Raw genomic sequence first — 17,995 nt, 5'->3', positions numbered from 1 at the left:
GGAATGGTTTGGATGGAGCCTGCACAAAAGTGGGTCGAACAATGGCTTTGGAGACAAGGACGCAGAGCAGCTTCTGTTCACCTGCAGCTTCTGTTCACCTGAAGCTTCTGTTCACCTGAAGTCTGTTCACCTGAAGTCTGTTCACCTGCAGCTTCTGTTCACCTGCAGCTTCTGTTCACCTGAAGCTTCTGTTCACCTTAAGTCTGTTCACCTGAAGCTTCTGTTCACCTGAAGCTTCTGTTCACCTGCAGCTTCTGAGTTTCAGGATTTTTGACATGGTTTTCCAGAGTGTTGCTGGTTTCTGGAGATATTTTTTTTGTATTTCATGCAGTTCTTTTATTTGAAGAGTTTAGTGGCGCTAGGCTAGTGCTAGGCTAGTGCTAGGCTAGTGCTAGGCTAGTGCTAGGCTAGCACATGTATATGGTATCAGCTAGCCTGCATTAAAAACAGTGTGACCCGCTCCACAGAGCACCTGAGGCAAATCACTTATAACACCAGACTAACCGTATAAATGTCTATGGAAGCCTGTTTCCGCCATGTTAAAAAATAAAAGCCCAACGGGAAGTCGAAATTACGAGATTTATAGTCATAATTCTGTGTTTAAAACACAAAATTTCGAGTTTAAATATCGAAATTTTGACTTTTAAAAACTCGGAATTACGAGTTTTTAACACTCCGCACGTACGTAGTGGCAGCACTGTCTCTGTCCCGTCTCTGCGAGAGAAGTCGGGGGAATCGCTCGTGAAGTTAGCGTGAGTCTGACTTTCAACTTACCCAGAGATTCACCACCATTCCTCCAACTGCGCCTTCAACTAAGTAGCTAGGCTAATAGCCTTGCTGCTGCTAGCCTAGCAAAACGTTGTCAAGCAACGCGCAAACTTTTGGGAACTATTTGTCGCGGAAGTCATTAAATAAACCTTTCAGCCTTCATAAAAGTGTACGAAGTTTATGTTGTGTGTGTTCAGTTGGCAAATGGCCGTATAATAAGCGGATAATGTATAGAACTCTACTTATTTTCCCGTTAATGACCAGCGTTCTATACATTATCCCTTACTTAAAACGCACCACGCGATTATCGAGATCGACCTTTATTAAAATCTCAATTAGATTAAAATTCCATTAACTGCCCAGCCCTACTGAGTCACAGGTTCATTTCCACGACCAACACCCTGTCGACTGAGCCTGAACTCTAAACACCCTAGGACAGATGACTACTTTTGGAAACCCCTGGATGAGCGTTTCTGTAGAACACAATGTCCAGGATGGTTTCTTCACTGAAGCCACATGTGTATCTTTATCCTGGTGTTTTAGCCAAACTCCTGAGCCGCGCCAGTGCCCCCTGCCCCCTCTCCCCCCCCCCAGCGTGGAGCCTCTCGGTCGGGGCTGTTCTTTGGCCCGCTGCCCCTCGCTCTCGCCTCGTTATTGGGGCGTCCGACAGCGGGAGGCAGAGGACGTCTTCTCCCCCCGGCTGTTCCCGAGCGCCGCGGTTTAGGTCCAATTAAAAACACAATCTGTCCGGGCGCCCTCAGCGAAAACACCAACGCCGTCCCCGAAAAGTGTGAACGAGGAGGACGTTTCTGCGCTCGCCTCGCTCTCCTCGCTCTCCTCGCTCTCCTCGCTCCAAGATCCACACGCTTTTAAAAAGACAAAATCTGAGAAAAGCTTAATTAGAGAACGAGTTTGTCTTGGCATCGGGAGTTTAACCCCTTAACTCCCACCTGAACCGAGCACATTTTCTCCAGTTTGGCTTTACCCCAGTCCAGAAGCTTCTGGAAAAAAAGCTGTGAAAATAGCAACAAAACTGAGACGAAAACAATGATGGAAATGTGACAAAAAAGTGACGAAAAATTAATGAAAAAGTGGTGAAAATGTCACAAAAATGTCACAAGAAATTGACAAAAAAATTGATGAAAAAATGACAAAAATGTGACAAAGTGACAAAAAAATGACAAAAAATGGATAAAAAATTGACAAAAAAATTACAAAAATGCGACAAAAAAGTGACAAAATGTGACAAAAAAATACACAAATATGACAAAAATTTGACAAAAAAATGACAAAAATGTCACAAGAAATTGACAAAAAATTGACTAAGAAATGACAAAAATGTCACAAAATGTGACAAAAAATTGGATAAAAAATTGGATTAAAAATGTACAAAAAAATAACAAAAAAATGACAAAAAAATGTCAAAAAAATGAGAGAAAAAAATGACAAAAAAATGACAAAAATGAGAGAAAAAAATGACAAAAAATTGATAAAAAATTGACAAAAAAATTACAAAAATGCGACAAAAATGTGACAAAAAATGCAAAAAAAATGATTTAAAAAATGGAAGAAGAAATTACAAAAATGTGACAAAAAATTGACAAAAAATTACACAAATATGACAAAAATGTGATAAAAATTTGACAAAAAAATGAGTTGACTACCCAAAAACAAAATTAAGGAAAAAAAATCTGATGACGTGAGGAAAAAGATCCTCTCGGTTCAGGCGGGAGTTAAGAGGTTAATCCAAGTCAGTGTTCATTTAAAAAGCCTTGCACCAACACTCCAGAGCAGCAGGGGGCGCTGTGTGGATGTAAAGGCAAATGCCACTGACAAAGACAAAATCTGAGAAAAGCTTTGTTAAGAGAGCGAGTTCGTCTTGGCATCGGGAGTTTAACCCCTTAACTCCCACCTGAACCGAGCACATTTGCTCCAGTTTGGCTTTACCCCAATCCAAAAGCGTCTGGAAAAAAGCTGTGGAAATAGCAACAAAACTGAGACGAAAACAATGATGGAAATGTGACAAAAAAGTGAGAAAACATTGACAAAAAATTACAAAAAACGAATTCTCTTTGGTGACGTTTAAGGCCTTGCTCAAAACCAAATATTTGTGTTTGCCGAAATGTTGAATCCAGTGGAGTCTGAGGAACAATGACTCCCGTACGTGGTGACAGCGCCTCATCATTCCGCCGTATTTTGGGCTCGTCGAAGCGTGCGGCCATCTTTGATCGGCGGAGCGGACAAAGGCGGAGAGCGGAGCTCGCAGCCGATGTCGATAACTCATCAAGTCCAGATCCGAGCATTGATCTCAATCTGCGGCGGACGCGCGGAGATAAGCGGCGGCCGGGCGGCGGTGCGTTCGAGGACACGGCGGGTAAACGGGAGCGCACGGCGTTCGGGGTTCAGGATGTGCAGAGAGCGGAGGATTGTGTCGAAATCACAGGGAAGATCACGAAGACGACAAGGGTTTTAGGTCTTTGATTTTGATTTAACGAGAGCTGCCACTGTGACCTTGAAAAGTGATGTGATTACTGATGAGTTTACTTTTGATTACTTTTTTTAAAGTTAACTTAGTCAGAGTACAAGATACTTTATTAGTTATAAGTACCTTCTTAGTCTGAGGGGGCGTGGTGTTAGTCTGAGGGGGCGTGGTGTTAGTCTGAGGGGGCGTGGTGTTTGTCTGAGGGGGCGTGGTGTTTGTCTGAGGGGGCGTGGTGTTAGTCTGAGGGGCGTGGTGTTAGTCTGAGGGGCGTGATGTTTGTCTGAGGGGGCGTGGTGTTAGTCTGAGGGGCGTGATGTTTGTCTGAGGGGGCGTGGTGTTAGTCTGAGGGGCGTGTTTGTCTGAGGGGGCGTGGTGTTAGTCTGGGGGGGCGTGGTGTTTGTCTGAGGGGGCGTGGTGTTAGACTGAGGGGGCGTGTGTTAGTCTGAGGGGGCGTGGTGTTAGTCTGAGGGGGCGTGGTGTTTGTCTGAGGGGGCGTGGTGTTAGCCTGAGGGGGCGTGTGTTAGTCTGAGGGGGCGTGGTGTTAGTCTGAGGGGGCGTGGTGTTTGTCTGAGGGGCGTGGTGTTAGACTGAGGGGGCGTGTGTTAGTCTGAGGGGGCGTGGTGTTAGTCTGAGGGGGCGTGGTGTTTGTCTGAGGGGGCGTGGTGTTAGCCTGAGGGGGCGTGGTGTTTGTCTGAGGGGGCGTGGTGTTTGTCTGAGGGGCGTGGTGTTTGTCTGAGGGGGCGTGGTGTTTGTCTGAGGGGCGTGGTGTTTGTCTGAGGGGGCGTGGTGTTAGCCTGAGGGGGCGTGGTGTTTGTCTGAGGGGGCGTGGTGTTAGTCTGAGGGGCGTGGTGTTAGCCTGAGGGGGCGTGGTGTTAGCCTGAGGGGGCGTGGTGTTTGTCTGAGGGGGCGTGGTGTTAGTCTGAGGGGGTGGTGTTTGTCTGAGGGGCGTGGTGTTTGTCTGAGGGGGCGTGGTGTTTGTCTGAGGGGGCGTGGTGTTAGTCTGAGGGGGCGCGGTGTTAGTCTGAGGGGGCGTGGTGTTAGTCTGAGGGGGTGGTGTTTGTCTGAGGGGCGTGGTGTTTGTCTGAGGGGGCGTGGTGTTTGTCTGAGGGGGCGTGGTGTTAGTCTGGGGGGGCGTGGTGTTTGTCTGAGGGGGCGTGGTGTTAGTCTGAGGGGGCGTGGTGTTAGCCTGAGGGGGCGTGGTGTTTGTCTGAGGGGGCGTGGTGTTTGTCTGAGGGGCGTGGTGTTTGTCTGAGGGGGCGTGGTGTTTGTCTGAGGGGCGTGGTGTTTGTCTGAGGGGGCGTGGTGTTAGTCTGAGGGGGCGTGGTGTTAGTCTGAGGGGGCGTGGTGTTAGTCTGAGGGGGCGTGGTGTTAGACTGAGGGGGCGTGGTGTTAGACTGAGGGGGCGTGGTGTTAGTCTGAGGGGCGTGGTGTTAGTCTGAGGGGCGTGGTGTTAGTCTGAGGGGGCGTGGTGTTAGTCTGAGGGGGCGTGGTGTTAGTCTGAGGGGGCGTGGTGTTAGACTGAGGGGGCGTGGTGTTAGTCTGAGGGGGCGTGGTGTTAGTCTGAGGGGGCGTGGTGTTAGTCTGAGGGGGCGTGGTGTTAGTCTGAGGGGGCGTGGTGTTAGACTGAGGGGGCGTGGTGTTAGTCTGAGGGGTGCGTGGTGTTAGTCTGAGGGGCGTGGTGTTAGTCTGAGGGGGCGTGGTGTTAGTCTGAGGGGGCGTGGTGTTAGTCTGAGGGGCGTGGTGTTAGTCTGAGGGGCGTGGTGTTAGTCTGAGGGGGCGTGGTGTTAGTCTGAGGGGGCGTGGTGTTAGTCTGAGGGGCGTGGTGTTAGTCTGAGGGGGCGTGGTGTTAGACTGAGGGGGCGTGGTGTTAGTCTGAGGGGCGTGGTGTTAGTCTGAGGGGCGTGGTGTTAGTCTGAGGGGGCGTGGTGTTAGTCTGAGGGGGCGTGGTGTTAGTCTGAGGGGCGTGGTGTTAGTCTGAGGGGGCGTGGTGTTAGACTGAGGGGCGTGGTATTAGTCTGAGGGGGCGTGGTGTTAGTCTGAGGGGGCGTGGCGTTAGTCTGAGGGGGCGTGGTGTTTGTCTGAGGGGGCGTGTGTTATTCTGAGGGGGCGAGAGGTGAGAGGAGGAGAAAGGAGGAGAGAGAGGAGCAGAGAGAGGAGGAGAGAGAGAGGAGGAGGAGAGAAAGAGGAGGAGAGAGGTGAGAGAGGAAGAGAGGAGTTAATCAGAAAGGAGAGTGTTGCGTAAAACACTAATTATCTCAGAATATATAAAATAATTGGATTTCTCAGGAACCGAGGCACGTAGAATCAAACTGTTTCCACTTCTGGAGAGTTTAGATTCTCGTCTTTGAAACGAGCCACATCATGTGTCCACAGATATAACACAGAATATACTGTGGCGCTACAAAGATCATGGATTGTTGGCGCTCTAATTGGCGATAGATTAACTGTCATCGTTAAAGAACCAGATCCCGTCACGAACATCATTGGCCCGTCAGATCACAGAGACGCGAGCTCGTCCCATCGCGGCGTCCCGGGTTCGATCATGTCCAGAGCGCGACCCCCCTGCCGGCTGACGGGTTAATGACCGGGCGCCGCCGCCGCACGAGACGCCAAAAAGCTTTTAAACCGGCGCCTGTCAGAGCCACAATACGAGGAGCGAAATGGAAACGGAGCCGAGGCTGGAATCGCCGCCCGTGAACAATCGCTGTCAGAGGCGGAGCCGGGGCTGATGGACGGCGGCGGCGGCGGCGAGCGGGGGATTGAACCATCAGCTCCAGCGAGATGACGGATCGGAGCCGCAGATTAACAGCAGGAGAGATTTCAAGCGTTCAGTGTCACGTGAAGGCGACGCCGCAGGTGAATACGGGAAATTACTAAATATACAGAGATTCATTTTAAACATAATTGCTTATATTTTCAGGAACAAAATCTAAATAATGGATCGAACAGGTTTAATTTGTGGTTTCATTTTGTTGATATATTAGCTATAAGGTTGTGAGTGAGTTTTGGCTCTTGTTTGATGCCTCTGAAAAATCTTAAATGCCAAAACAAAGCATTGGATTCTTGGAAATGTTCTGCCCGAGCCTGTAAAGTGTGGAGTCTCACAGAGCGACTAAAGAGTGGAATAAAAACGGCCCTAAAGTTTAGTCCCTTCGTCTGCACATGCGCCCTGTGTATATTTGTATATTTTTCCCGTCTTTAGCCGCTGCTGTTTCCCACACAGGAAATGACCATATTTGGATTACAAGCGTCAGGACAAGAAGGAAAGAAAGAAGGAAGGGAAGAAAGAAAGAGGGTAATAGGGAAGGAAAGAAAGAAAAAAGGAAGGAAAAGATGAAAGAAGGTATGGAAGGAAGGAAGGAAGGAAGGAAGGAAGGAAGGAAGGAAGGAAGGAAGGAAGTTTAGTCCCTTCGTCTGCACATGCGCCCTGTGTATATTTGTATATTTCTCCCGTCTTTAGCCGCTGCTGTCTCCCACACAGGACATGACCATATTTGGATTACAAGCGTCAGGACAAGAAGGAAAGAAAGAAGGAAGGGAAGAAAGAAAGAGGGTAATAGGGAAGGAAAGAAAGAAAAAAGGAAGGAAAAGATGAAAGAAGGTATGGAAGGAAGGAAGGAAGGAAGGAAGGAAGGAAGGAAGGAAGGAAGGAAGGAAGGAAGGAAGGAAGTTTAGTCCCTTCGTCTGCACATGCGCCCTGTGTATATTTGTATATTCCTCCCGTCTTTAGCCACTGCTGTCTCCCACAAAGGACATGACCATATTTGGATTACAGCATCAGGAAAAGAAGGAAAGAAAGAAGGAAGGAAGGAAAAGATGAAAGAAGGTAAGGAAGGAAGGAAGGAAGGAAGGAAGGAAGGAAGGAAAGAGGGTAATAGGGAAGGAAAGAAAGAAAAAAGGAAGGAAGGAAGGAAGGAAGGCCCTAAAGTTTAGTCTCTTTGTCTGCACATGTGTATATTCCTCCTGTCTTTAGCCACTGCTGTCTCCCACAAAGGAAATGCCCATATTTGGATTACAGCGTCAGGACAAGAAGGAAAGAAAAAAGGAAGGAAAAGATGAAAGAAGGAAGTAAGTAAGTGAGTGAGTGAGTGAGTGAGTGAGTGAGTGAGTGAGTGAGTGAGTGAGTGAGCGAGGGAGCGAGGGAGGGAGGGAGGGAGGAAGGGAGGAAGGGACGAAGGCCCTAAAGTTTAGTCTCTTTGTCTGCACCTGTGTATATTCCTCCTCACTTTACCTCACCCTTACCCCCGGGAAAAAAACGAGCTTTACCCAAATCTAAAAGCTTAAAAGAAAAGCATCCAAAAACAAAAATGTGCTGGAAAAGCAACAAAAAAGTGCCAAAAACAACAACAAAATGTGACGAAAACGTGACGACAAAGCAATGAAAAAAACGATGAAAAAACAACAATAACATGAAAACCTCCCCCGAAAAACAAGAGACGAAAACCCAACAAAAAAGTGACAAAAACACGGCAAAAAGCCACAAAAAAGTAATGAAAAAGCAACAAAAACGGTTACAGCCTTTCCTGCTACACGTGGATACCAAACATGTCCGTATGTGTGAATAAATAAGTGTGGGGAGCGGGAGCGACACAGACATGTTGGCGGAGTTTGTTTTCTCTGTGGAGCGTCGGCGTCTCAGAACGTTATTTCTGCTCCTCCAGACTTCTGTGATTGACGGTGAATAAGTCTGGGGGAGAATGTCCAATCAGCGGCGCCGCGCAGGTGATTACGCCGCTTCTTTACGCCGCTTCTTTACGCGTGTTTTCTGCGGCGAGAGCGCCTGATTGAGGCTCGAGAGGCTGAAGACGCCGACGCGGTGTAAATAAACTCGCTCTGAAGAGGCTAAAGAGGCTAAAGAGGCGCACGCTGGCAAAATATTTCAATAAAGCCAACGGGAAACAGACGCTGGTTTGGGGATCTCCATTTTTCTCTCTTTGTACGTCCTCGGTCGGATTATAAACGTGTTCAGCACAAACAAACACAGTCAAGGAAAAATGGTGAGTAGTTGGTGAAAAAGTGGTTTGTTTCCCCTTCGATGATGAAGGAAGGAAGGAAGGAAGGGAGGGAGGGAGGAAGGAAGGAAGGATGGAAGGAAGGAAGGAAGGAAGGAAGGAAGGAAGGAAGGAAGGAAGGAAGGAAGGAAGGAAGGGAGGGAGGAAAGGAAGGAAAGGAAGGATGGAAGGAAGGATGGAAGGGAGGAAGGAAGGAAGGAAGGAAGGAAGGAAGGAAGGAAGGAAGGAAGGAAGGGAGGGAGGGAGGGAGGAAAGGAAGGAAAGGAAGGATGGAAGGGAGGGAGGGAGGGAGGGAGGGAGGGAGGAAAGGAAGGAAAGGAAGGATGGAAGGAAGGATGGAAGGAAGAAAGGAAGGAAGGAAGGAAGGAAGGGAGGGAGGGAGGGAGGAAGGAAGGGAGGGAGGGAGGGAGGAAAGGAAGGAAGGAAGGAAGGAAGGAAGGAAGGAAGAAAGGCAGGAAGGAAGGAAGGAAGGAAGGAAGGAAGGGAGGGAGGAAAGGAAGGAAAGAAAGAAGGAAGGAAGGGCCCTGGTTGTAGTTACTTCCTGAAAAACCACTTCATATAGAATAAGCTCCGTAAAGGGTGGTATTTTTTTTCACCTGCAGCGTCTCGCCATAAGTTAGTTTGTGATGAACGTCTCATAAATAAATAAATAAATAAATAAATAAATAAATAAATAAATAAATAAACTGACAAAAAGCATCACCTGAACCCGTTTTCTTTTCTTTCTGCGGCGGCTCCGTAAAAACGAGTTACCTGCAGCAGTGAGAGGATGGAGGGGGGGGGGCAGTGATTCTGAGAGAGGGGGGGAGAGGGGGAGAGGGTGGGGGGGTGAAAGTGTGATTGCGGTCGCTCGGAGAGTAATGGTGTGGGGAAAGTGCAGAGGTGTCAGAGCGGGACAGGTCTGTGGGACAAATGGGAGCCAAGAAAAATCATTTCAGAAAACATGTGCTTTATTTTAAATATTTATCCGTCTAGTTTTGCGGAGAACAGAGACGAGGAGGAGGAGGCGAGGAGGAGGAGGAGGAGGCAAGGAGGAGGAGGCGAGGAGGAGGAGGAGGAGGTGAGGAGGAGGAGGCGAGGAGGAAGGAGGAGGAGGAGGCGAGGAGGAGGAGGCGAGGAGCAGGAGGAGACAAGGAGGAGGAGGAGACGAGGAGGAGGAGACGAGGAGGAGGAGGCGAGGAGGAGGAGGCGAGGAGGAGGAGGAGACGAGGAGGAGGAGACGAGGAGGAGGAGGCGAGGAGGAGGAGGCGAGGAGGAGGAGGAGACAAGGAGGAGGAGGAGACGAGGAGGAGGAGGCGAGGATGAGGAGGCGAGGAGGAGGAGGCGAGGAGGAGGAGACGAGGATGAGGAGGCGAGGAGGAGGAGGCGAGGAGGAGGAGGAGACAAGGAGGAGGGGATGAGGAAGAGGCGAGGAGGAGGAGGAGACGAGGAGGAGGAGACGAGGAGGAGGAGGAGAGGAGGAGGAGGCGAGGAGGAGGAGGAGGAGAGGGGGAGGAGGAGACAAGGAGGAGGGGATGAGGAAGAGGCGAGGAGGAGGAGGAGACGAGGAGGAGGAGACGAGGAGGAGGAGGAGAGGAGGAGGAGGCGAGGAGGAGGAGGAGGAGAGGGGGAGGAGGCGGCTCAGCTGCGCCTCGTCGCGTCACAGCAGGACGGGCCCGGGTTCCATTACCAATGCACAGACGTTATACATTATAATTATGATCAAATACATGAAGTTATTAAAAGAACTGTGTCAGATTAAGGCCTCAGAGTGAGTCCATGTTTCTGTGAGAATAATAATGAAATAACACGTTCAGCTGCAGCTTTTCAACACATTTTCTTCCAATTTTACCTCAAAATCTGCCCTTTGTGTTCGGTCTTTTTATCTATCAAATATTTCCACTTATAGATGAGTTTTTCTGACCTTTTTAATCAGGAGAGTTCCTCTGGGAAAGCGAAGGAGAAGGAAATCTCTGACTGCGCTTCTGCTCAGTGGCATTAATACTGTTTTCAGTTTATAATTTGTCAAGTCATGTGACTTTTGTTGTTATGGCGGCCATTTTGAATTATGCAGTACTATAACAAGTAACAATATCTCAGCATATACAAGAAAGGCGACTGCTTGACAGTTACAGATAACAGTTAAAACACGGCCCTGGAGACGCACGTTTATGTGAGTCAGTGTTAACGCTGCTCAAGATGTTAGCATGCTACCGGTTAGCATTTAACAGCTCAGCTCTGACCTCTACAAGAGAAAGCCCTGAACCACAAACATCCAGCCCTGAACCACAAACATGTGACAGAGTCAGAGCTGAGCTGTTACTGTAGTATAGAGGTAGGCAACGTCAGGCCCGGGGGCCAAATCCGGCCCTCCAGCACAAAACCTCTGGCCCCCAAGATGATTTTGAGAAATATCATTGTGCAAATAAGAGATCAAATACCTGTTAAACAGTGATTCTCTACTGGTATGGGGGGCGGGACCCAAAAGTGGGTCACGGAACCATTTTCAGTGGGTTGTGAGTCTATAGGGAACTTTAATTCAATATTTTCCACCTGAAGCTGCCTGGAAACACTAACTGAGTCAGTTAAATGAATGTTTTTGGGTTGTTTTGATCATAATTTCAGTCTTTAAGAGAAATCTACTGCTTGTTCAACAAAAAAGGCAATATTTTATATGATATATACAGTTTTATTTGGGTCCTTGGCTTGTCTTCCGAGGGTAATCGTGGGTCCCAAAGCCCTGCCACCTGAAAACTGCACTGAACATTGGCATTTGCTGAAAATAGTTCTTTACTTTAAGCTACAATGTTGAGATTCTGCCCTTGGGGTTTTTGGGAATGATGAAAATCAGCCTCCACGACGCAAACTTGCATAACCTTCAGTGTTCACACATATGTTTATCGTGTTGAAGCCATTGACAGTTGGTTGACAGTTGCTAACCGGTAGCATGCTAGCATCTTGAGCAGCTTAAACACTGGCTCAGGCTGAGACTCTGTCGACATGACAAACTGTAAAAAATGCCACTGTCAATCAATTGTCTTTCTTTTTCATCCTGAGTAGAGACATTATTACATGGTGTATCTCCATAATGCTACTTCTGTATTCAAAATGGCCGCCAAAACTATGTGTGATGTCACTGGAAACGCATGTATTGCTGCTCAATCAATCAGAGAATATACATCTGGACAGGACCTAACCTCTTTTAAACTCTCCCTGGAGACGTCCCGCTCCCAGACTTTAGCATTCGTAGCATTAAGAATCTAGTATTTGTGGATTAAACAGCTTTACATCTGACTTGCTGCCGCCTGTGTGAAGCCTGAACCTGCACCACTTTGTCCAGAAAAAAACATTTTCACCTTTTCTGTGGTGTCGAACAGAAAAACAAAGTGGTAGAAGCGCCGTGCACTCCATCATTTCGGCTCGGCGGAGCGTCCGGTGCATGTTCGTCTCCGCATTAGCACAAAGAGCAGCCGGCGTGAAGGGGAAGAACAACACGCTGAATGAGTTTCACCAGACGAATGAATACTCCCGCAGAAGCGATATGAAACAGAGGGAGGGGGGAGGGAGGGAGGGGGGGAGTGAAGTGCGAGCCGCGGGTATTGAAGCAGTTCGAAGCCTCTCAGTCCAGCGGCGCAGAAACATCGACAAAAGGCCGGAGTGGTTCGAGCGTCTGAACGGGACAAAGGAGACGGAGGCGTGAAGAGACTGCACTTAACTCAAACACCGTCAGTACGTCCACTACATCAACACTTTCACCCGTCGCTTCAGATCTGAGAGTCCACAAAGACCACGAGGTACCTGGTTTTCCAGCAACAACCGGGGCTTTGCTCACAATAAGACTTCATTTATACAATATAAACATGGAGAACTGAGCAGAGGAAGCAGGGACATAACACCAGGTCTGCTATAGAGCTCCACAGTCCCGCCTCCTCTCCGGTCCGGAAGTAAAACTCCCCTTTGCTTTGAGACCGTATTGATTTGGAATAAAGTCTTTAACTCCGTAACTCCGTCAGCTCGGGCTGAATCCAGCTCTGTGGTTATAAAGCGACCGCAAAGTCAGACGCAGGTGAAAAAAGCACCTCTGAGATCCATCTAGTTTAACTGCGAGCCTTCGTCCTAGAACTACATTACCCAGGATGCTCGGGAGTCCCATGATCTACTACGAGGCTTTTGATTGGTGGAGCTTCACGTTCCCACACGTGTTTATTTATTGTAATGTGGAAAACATATTATAAACAATGTATTCAAACATAATGCAGGCAGATAGTTTTATCCATATCTAACACTGAGAGTAAGAAAAACGTCAGATGGATCAAAAAAATGTTCCCAACGATCCAATTAAACGAACCACCATCATTTTTATTCCAATTAGCCTGATTCAGATTGTTTAATAGTGAAATAATATAGAACTTTTCTCTGCAAAGTAAAAGAAACTGGCCGTGTTTGCTGAAAACCTGGTTGTCTTGACCAGCGGGCGCGATGTCGCAATGGTTCTTGGGATACGGAGTTTCTATAGTCAGGAAGTGAATGATGTCACAGCCTTGTACCTTTGCCTTTTCTTCAACATGTCGTCTTCTCTTTGGATTGAAATGAAACATTTTATGGTCATGAATTGCTACAGAGCTGATTAGCTTTTGCAGTGACGTTAAACTCTTAATATTAGAATTTTTGGAAAATCGACGGTCGTGTAGACGGGGATTTTTTGCCTCTGGACCAGAGCAACAAGACCGCAAGGGGCGGGACTGTGGGGTTCTATAGGAGCCCATTTTACATTGCCATAATGCTAATGCTAATCACAGCAAGAACTTTCTGGATTCGATTCCCATCTGAACATGCGAACTCCACACAGAAAGGCTCCGTCCTTGCTGTGTGGAGTTTGCATGTTCTCCCCATGTCTGCGGAGGTTTCCATCGTTTTCCCGTATACCACTAAGAACATGTACAATAGGTGAATCCTCCATTAGGTGATTCTGAGCCTCAGCCTGGCTCCTCAGACGGGTCGCCCCAGCGCTGATGAAGGATGGGTCAAATGCAGAGGACACATTTCCCTACGCAGACAATAAAGTTCACCTTAACCTTAAAGGGACGATACAGAGTTTAAGAATATTACCCAGTCTGCAGCTGAAATCCTCATCACTTCCAGACCCGACTCCTGCAATCGCCTCATCTACGGACTTCCCACCATCATCTCCAAAAACTGCAATACATCCAGTACTCTGCTGCCCCGCCTCCTCACCCACACCCGGTCCAGAGAACACCCCCCCCCCCCATATTCAATACAAGCTCCGCCTCCTCACCTGCAAATCCCTCCATAACCTGGCCCCGCCCGACCTCACCGAGCTCCTACAACAACAAAAAAACCCCACCACCTCCGCTCAGCCGATGCCAACCGCCAATTATTATTGATTGACTGCGGAATTCTTCCAGTTATTGGTTTTCATGTTCTTTATTATTATTCCTCTTCCATCTTTTTCCCGATTTTCTAGAGCTTTCAGCACCTTCATGCTTTGTGCAATTTATGCAAGTTATGCATCAAAACGTTCCGCATGTTGAGGAAAAGGGTGCTATTACTTTTGGGACTTCTGCAACTTACGTTTTTTCCGCAATCGGCCAAAATGTCGGAGATTTTTCCCATTGACTTATAATGGGGCTGCCGCAAATCCATGCTTTTCTGCACTTTTTTCTGCATTTTATGCAATTTCTGCACTTTGTGCATGTTCAGCTTCTGCAAATTGTGGGTTTTGAGAAAAAAATGGCCTTCTGCAGTTTTCCATTTTTTTTATACGAGAGTTTGAAATTTTTGCATTGGTGTGTATGGGGGAATCCAGCCAATGGGGAAACTCCAGGCCTTTCAGCCATTTGTGCAGCTTCTGCCAATCAAGCACTGAGGCCATTTCAACAGTTTATGGAATATAAACCGTTTATGCAACTTAAGAGTTTATGCAATTTAAGAGTTTATGCCATTTAGGATTTATGAATATTAAAGAGTTTATGCAATTTACATAATTTATGCAAATTAACCCATTCCTGCATTTTACCACTTTATGCAATTTATACAGTTTATGCAACATGACATTTGATGCATTTGACCATTTTATGCAAATTAGATTATGCAAATTAAACAATTTATGCAATTTGAACAGTTTATGCAATTTCTGCATTCGCTTCCCGCAATTCCGCAGTCAATCGCAATGGCGCAGCCATTGCATTTCTAGTTATTATTATTATATTATTATTCTTAGTATTTACCCAGACAGTTACGCATTAACTACAGTAAGCTAAAGTGAGAACGTCTCAGTGCCCATCCCTTTAACCCCTTAACTCCCACCTCAACCGAGCACATTTTCTCCAGTTTGGCTTTACCCCAGTCCAAAAGCTTCTGGAAAAAAGCTGTGAAAATAGTAACAAAACTGAGACGAAAACAATGATGGAAATGTGACAAAAAAGTGAGAAAACCTTGACAAAAGTGATTAAAAAATGACAAAAATGTGACAAAAAAAGCAAAAAAAAAGCCAAAAAATGTGACAAAAATTGTGACAAAAAATATGACAAAACAAGACAAAAAAATGACAAAAAAATGTGACAAAAAATGACAAAAAATTACAAAAAAATTACAAAAAATTACAAAAAAATTACAAAAAACTGACAAAAAATGTGACAAAAAATGACAAAAATGTGACCAAAATATGACAAAAAATGTACAAAAAATATGACAAAAAATGACAAAAAATTTACAAAAAATATGACAAAAAATGACAAAAAATGACAAAAATGTGACCAAAATATGACAAAAAATGACAAAAAATGTACAAAAAATATGACAAAAAATGACAAAAAATTTACAAAAAATATGACAAAAAATGACAAAAAATGACAAAAATGTGACCAAAATATGACAAAAAATGACAAAAAATTTACAAAAAATATGACAAAAAAAGACAAAAAATGACAAAAAAATGACCAAAAAAAATGGCAAAAAATCATCAGATGGAAAAAAATCAGATGACGCGAGGAAAAAGATCCATTTAGATGAGTTTTGTAGATCTTAGCTTTCAAATGAGGCGTTACACTGGCCTACAGGATTTGGGTAAAGCTGAACTGGAGAAAATGCTCTCGGTTCAGGCGGGAGTTAAGAGGTTAAGAGTCGCAGAAGTTTACATGAAGTAGTCGAAGCACAAAAGCTCCAAAATATCGATTTAACACGATATGTTTCCTTTAAAAATGCAGAGAGCGCTTTCGGATTCTGTCTGTGATGCCGCCAAATGCAGGAAGTACAAACCGGAGTCTATTTCGGGCGATTTCCTTTAATATTGCCGTTTGCAGTATTTTTTTTTTCTCCAAAACCTTCTCGCTTTAGTGAATCCCCTGCTCTGGCTTCTCTCCGCTCTCTCCCCTTCCTCTCTTAAAACCATCTCAATGTTAATACGGCCCTATCTCGCACTCACAGAACCGGCCTATCAGACCACACAATGCGGCAGCCTCGCTCTTATTCAATATAACTATTTCGGGAGCACATTTGGCGGCTTTTTCATTACCTTCTCTGCTCCGGCGGCATTCAGCGCCGCTGCTTGTGTTGTTCCAAAGAGCATTGGGAGTTTGGAGCGCGCGGGGCGGTCCAGGGGGGGGGTGGGTTTCCAGACCGATTTCGCCGCTAATCGGGAGCTGGAGACGAGGTGAGACGGGGCGGCCATGTTGGACAGGGTTCACGGAAACAAATGGGGCTCGAGAGGGCGCGGACGCAGAGGGTTAATGGGAAAGGGAGGTTTCGAGACAGACGGGAATACATGCTGTAGAAGAGGGAGATATCACAAACTATCGACTCTTTAAAGCATTTACCGTCTTATAATATCAGCTGCTGCGTTATACTGAAGACTGCCTCATGTTCAATAACACTTTAATACGAGCGGGTCCAAAAATACTCTGTTATTTCTGATGAAAGAGCTAAAAATACAAACATAAAGTTATTGCGTGGAGATCTTCTTTTTGGGTTCCCCACTCATCTGCACCATAACTCAGGTGCAAATCCTTTCTCTGTCTTCCTCTACCTCTGTCTGTCGGAAACTCCCGATGCTGTGAGCGCCAACAGGCCAAGGAGGCGCCTCTAAACTTCCACTCACACTTAAATACAGTGGGAGGAAAAAGTATGTACACCTTGTGGAATTTCTCACATTTCTGCCTAAATTGAGCAATTTAGGCAGAAATGTGAGAAATTCCTCCCACTGTAAGTAAATGTACCTGGAGTCCAGTATTTCCAGTGGCTTCAAATGCCCTTGAAACAACTGCGCCCGATATATATGTACAATTCTTTTTCTTTATAAATTATGTTGGTGCGGTTTATATAAAGAGCTTATATAAAGCACTCTATAAATAAAGATTGATATTCTGGTGAGCTTAATAGTCTGGAAATTACAGTAATTTAGACAATTTCCTGTTTGTTGACTGATATATGGGTATTTCCATTGTGTAACTGGATGAACAATATCCCTCTGTCTTTGTCTTTTCTGTCAGCGCAGTATTTACTCTCCAAGACAATCAATAAGTTAAAAAATCACAACTTGCTGCGACACCTGCAGTTGCGCTTATGGCCTCTAGGGGCAAGAGTTACTTAGTTCTGCTTTAAGTTGTTATTGTTTTGGAATGTGCTGATTATTGAAGAACCTACTAAACACCATTGTCCTGAGTAAACCAGCTCTGACACAGCGCCCCCTGCTGTCACAGCTCAACACTGACACGTCATACACTTTAGAACAGGGGTAGGAAAGTTTTCTTGGCGGAGGCCGATTTTCTTTATTGTAAACAGACCGAGGGCCAAAGCCGCTGATTATTAGCCCAAAGTAAAGCACAACAATGGAAAAAGGACCAACTTAAATGAGATAAATGACTTAAAATTGCTTGAATTGAAGTTCTTCTATGTTGAATTTGAGTTGGTTTGAACTAATGTAAGCGCCAGTGGAACAAGAATACAAAACTACTAGAGGTTTAATCTCGTCTAAGACCAGACCAAATCTACTCAAACCTCGGATGTAATCTGTTAATTCAAGTAGATTTGTCATTTCTTCCTTAAAACGATCTTTGTCCAGTGCACTAAACCAGTGTTGTACATAATATATAACCTAATTGGGTGTATTGACAGTATTTCTACTTTTTTTCTCCCATTTAACTCTAATAATGTTAAAAGTACTCTCTTATTTGCATAATAATGTTTCGGATTTGGCCCCCGGGCCTGACGTTGCCTACCCCTGCTTTAGAAGCTTCATAAACAGGATTATCGGCTATGCAGATTGGATTTTGGACATTGTTTCATTTTTGAATGAGCTAGTTTTAAGTGAAAGAAGAAATCCTTGCTTCTTGTGGTTCAAATCTCAATAAATCAGGCAGGAATTCGATATTTGAAAATCCTTGAAAAAGCCAAGTACAAGACTGGAAGGTGTGGAGTCTAGAGGAGCGGCTAAAGATATAAAAGATAAAAATGCATCGTTAAAGAGAAGCGTTGACTCAGCGCAGTCTCTAAACTCCGTATTGAAAACATGAGCTCATTTATTAGTTTCCAGGTGACGGTTTATACGTAAAGAGTTTCTCAGTCCTCTTCACCTCCTCTCGCCGTTATTTCCAGGGGGATCACGCTCTCCGATCTCCCGCCGGCGCTCGCTGCTTTTATTGCCTCTCGCCGCGTGAAAGAACAAAGCACATTTTCTCATTTATTATTTTCCGGCGCGACTTATGAATTTTTGATGTGTCCGTGCGGGTTTTAATGA

The 17,995-nt window shown here is 45.9% G+C and overlaps 1 protein-coding gene across 1 annotated transcript in view; it reads left to right on the top strand.

The window, feature by feature from the left end:
• Positions 1 to 17,995, top strand: part of galnt14 (UDP-N-acetyl-alpha-D-galactosamine:polypeptide N-acetylgalactosaminyltransferase 14 (GalNAc-T14)) — a 258,436-nt gene that overhangs the window by 136,994 nt on the left and 103,447 nt on the right. The window lies entirely within an intron of this gene.

This window comes from Gobius niger, assembly GCF_951799975.1.
Source record: "Gobius niger genome assembly, chromosome: 15".
Classification (NCBI taxonomy): domain Eukaryota; kingdom Metazoa; phylum Chordata; class Actinopteri; order Gobiiformes; family Gobiidae; genus Gobius; species Gobius niger.
This window is presented reverse-complemented; position numbering and strand designations above follow the sequence as displayed.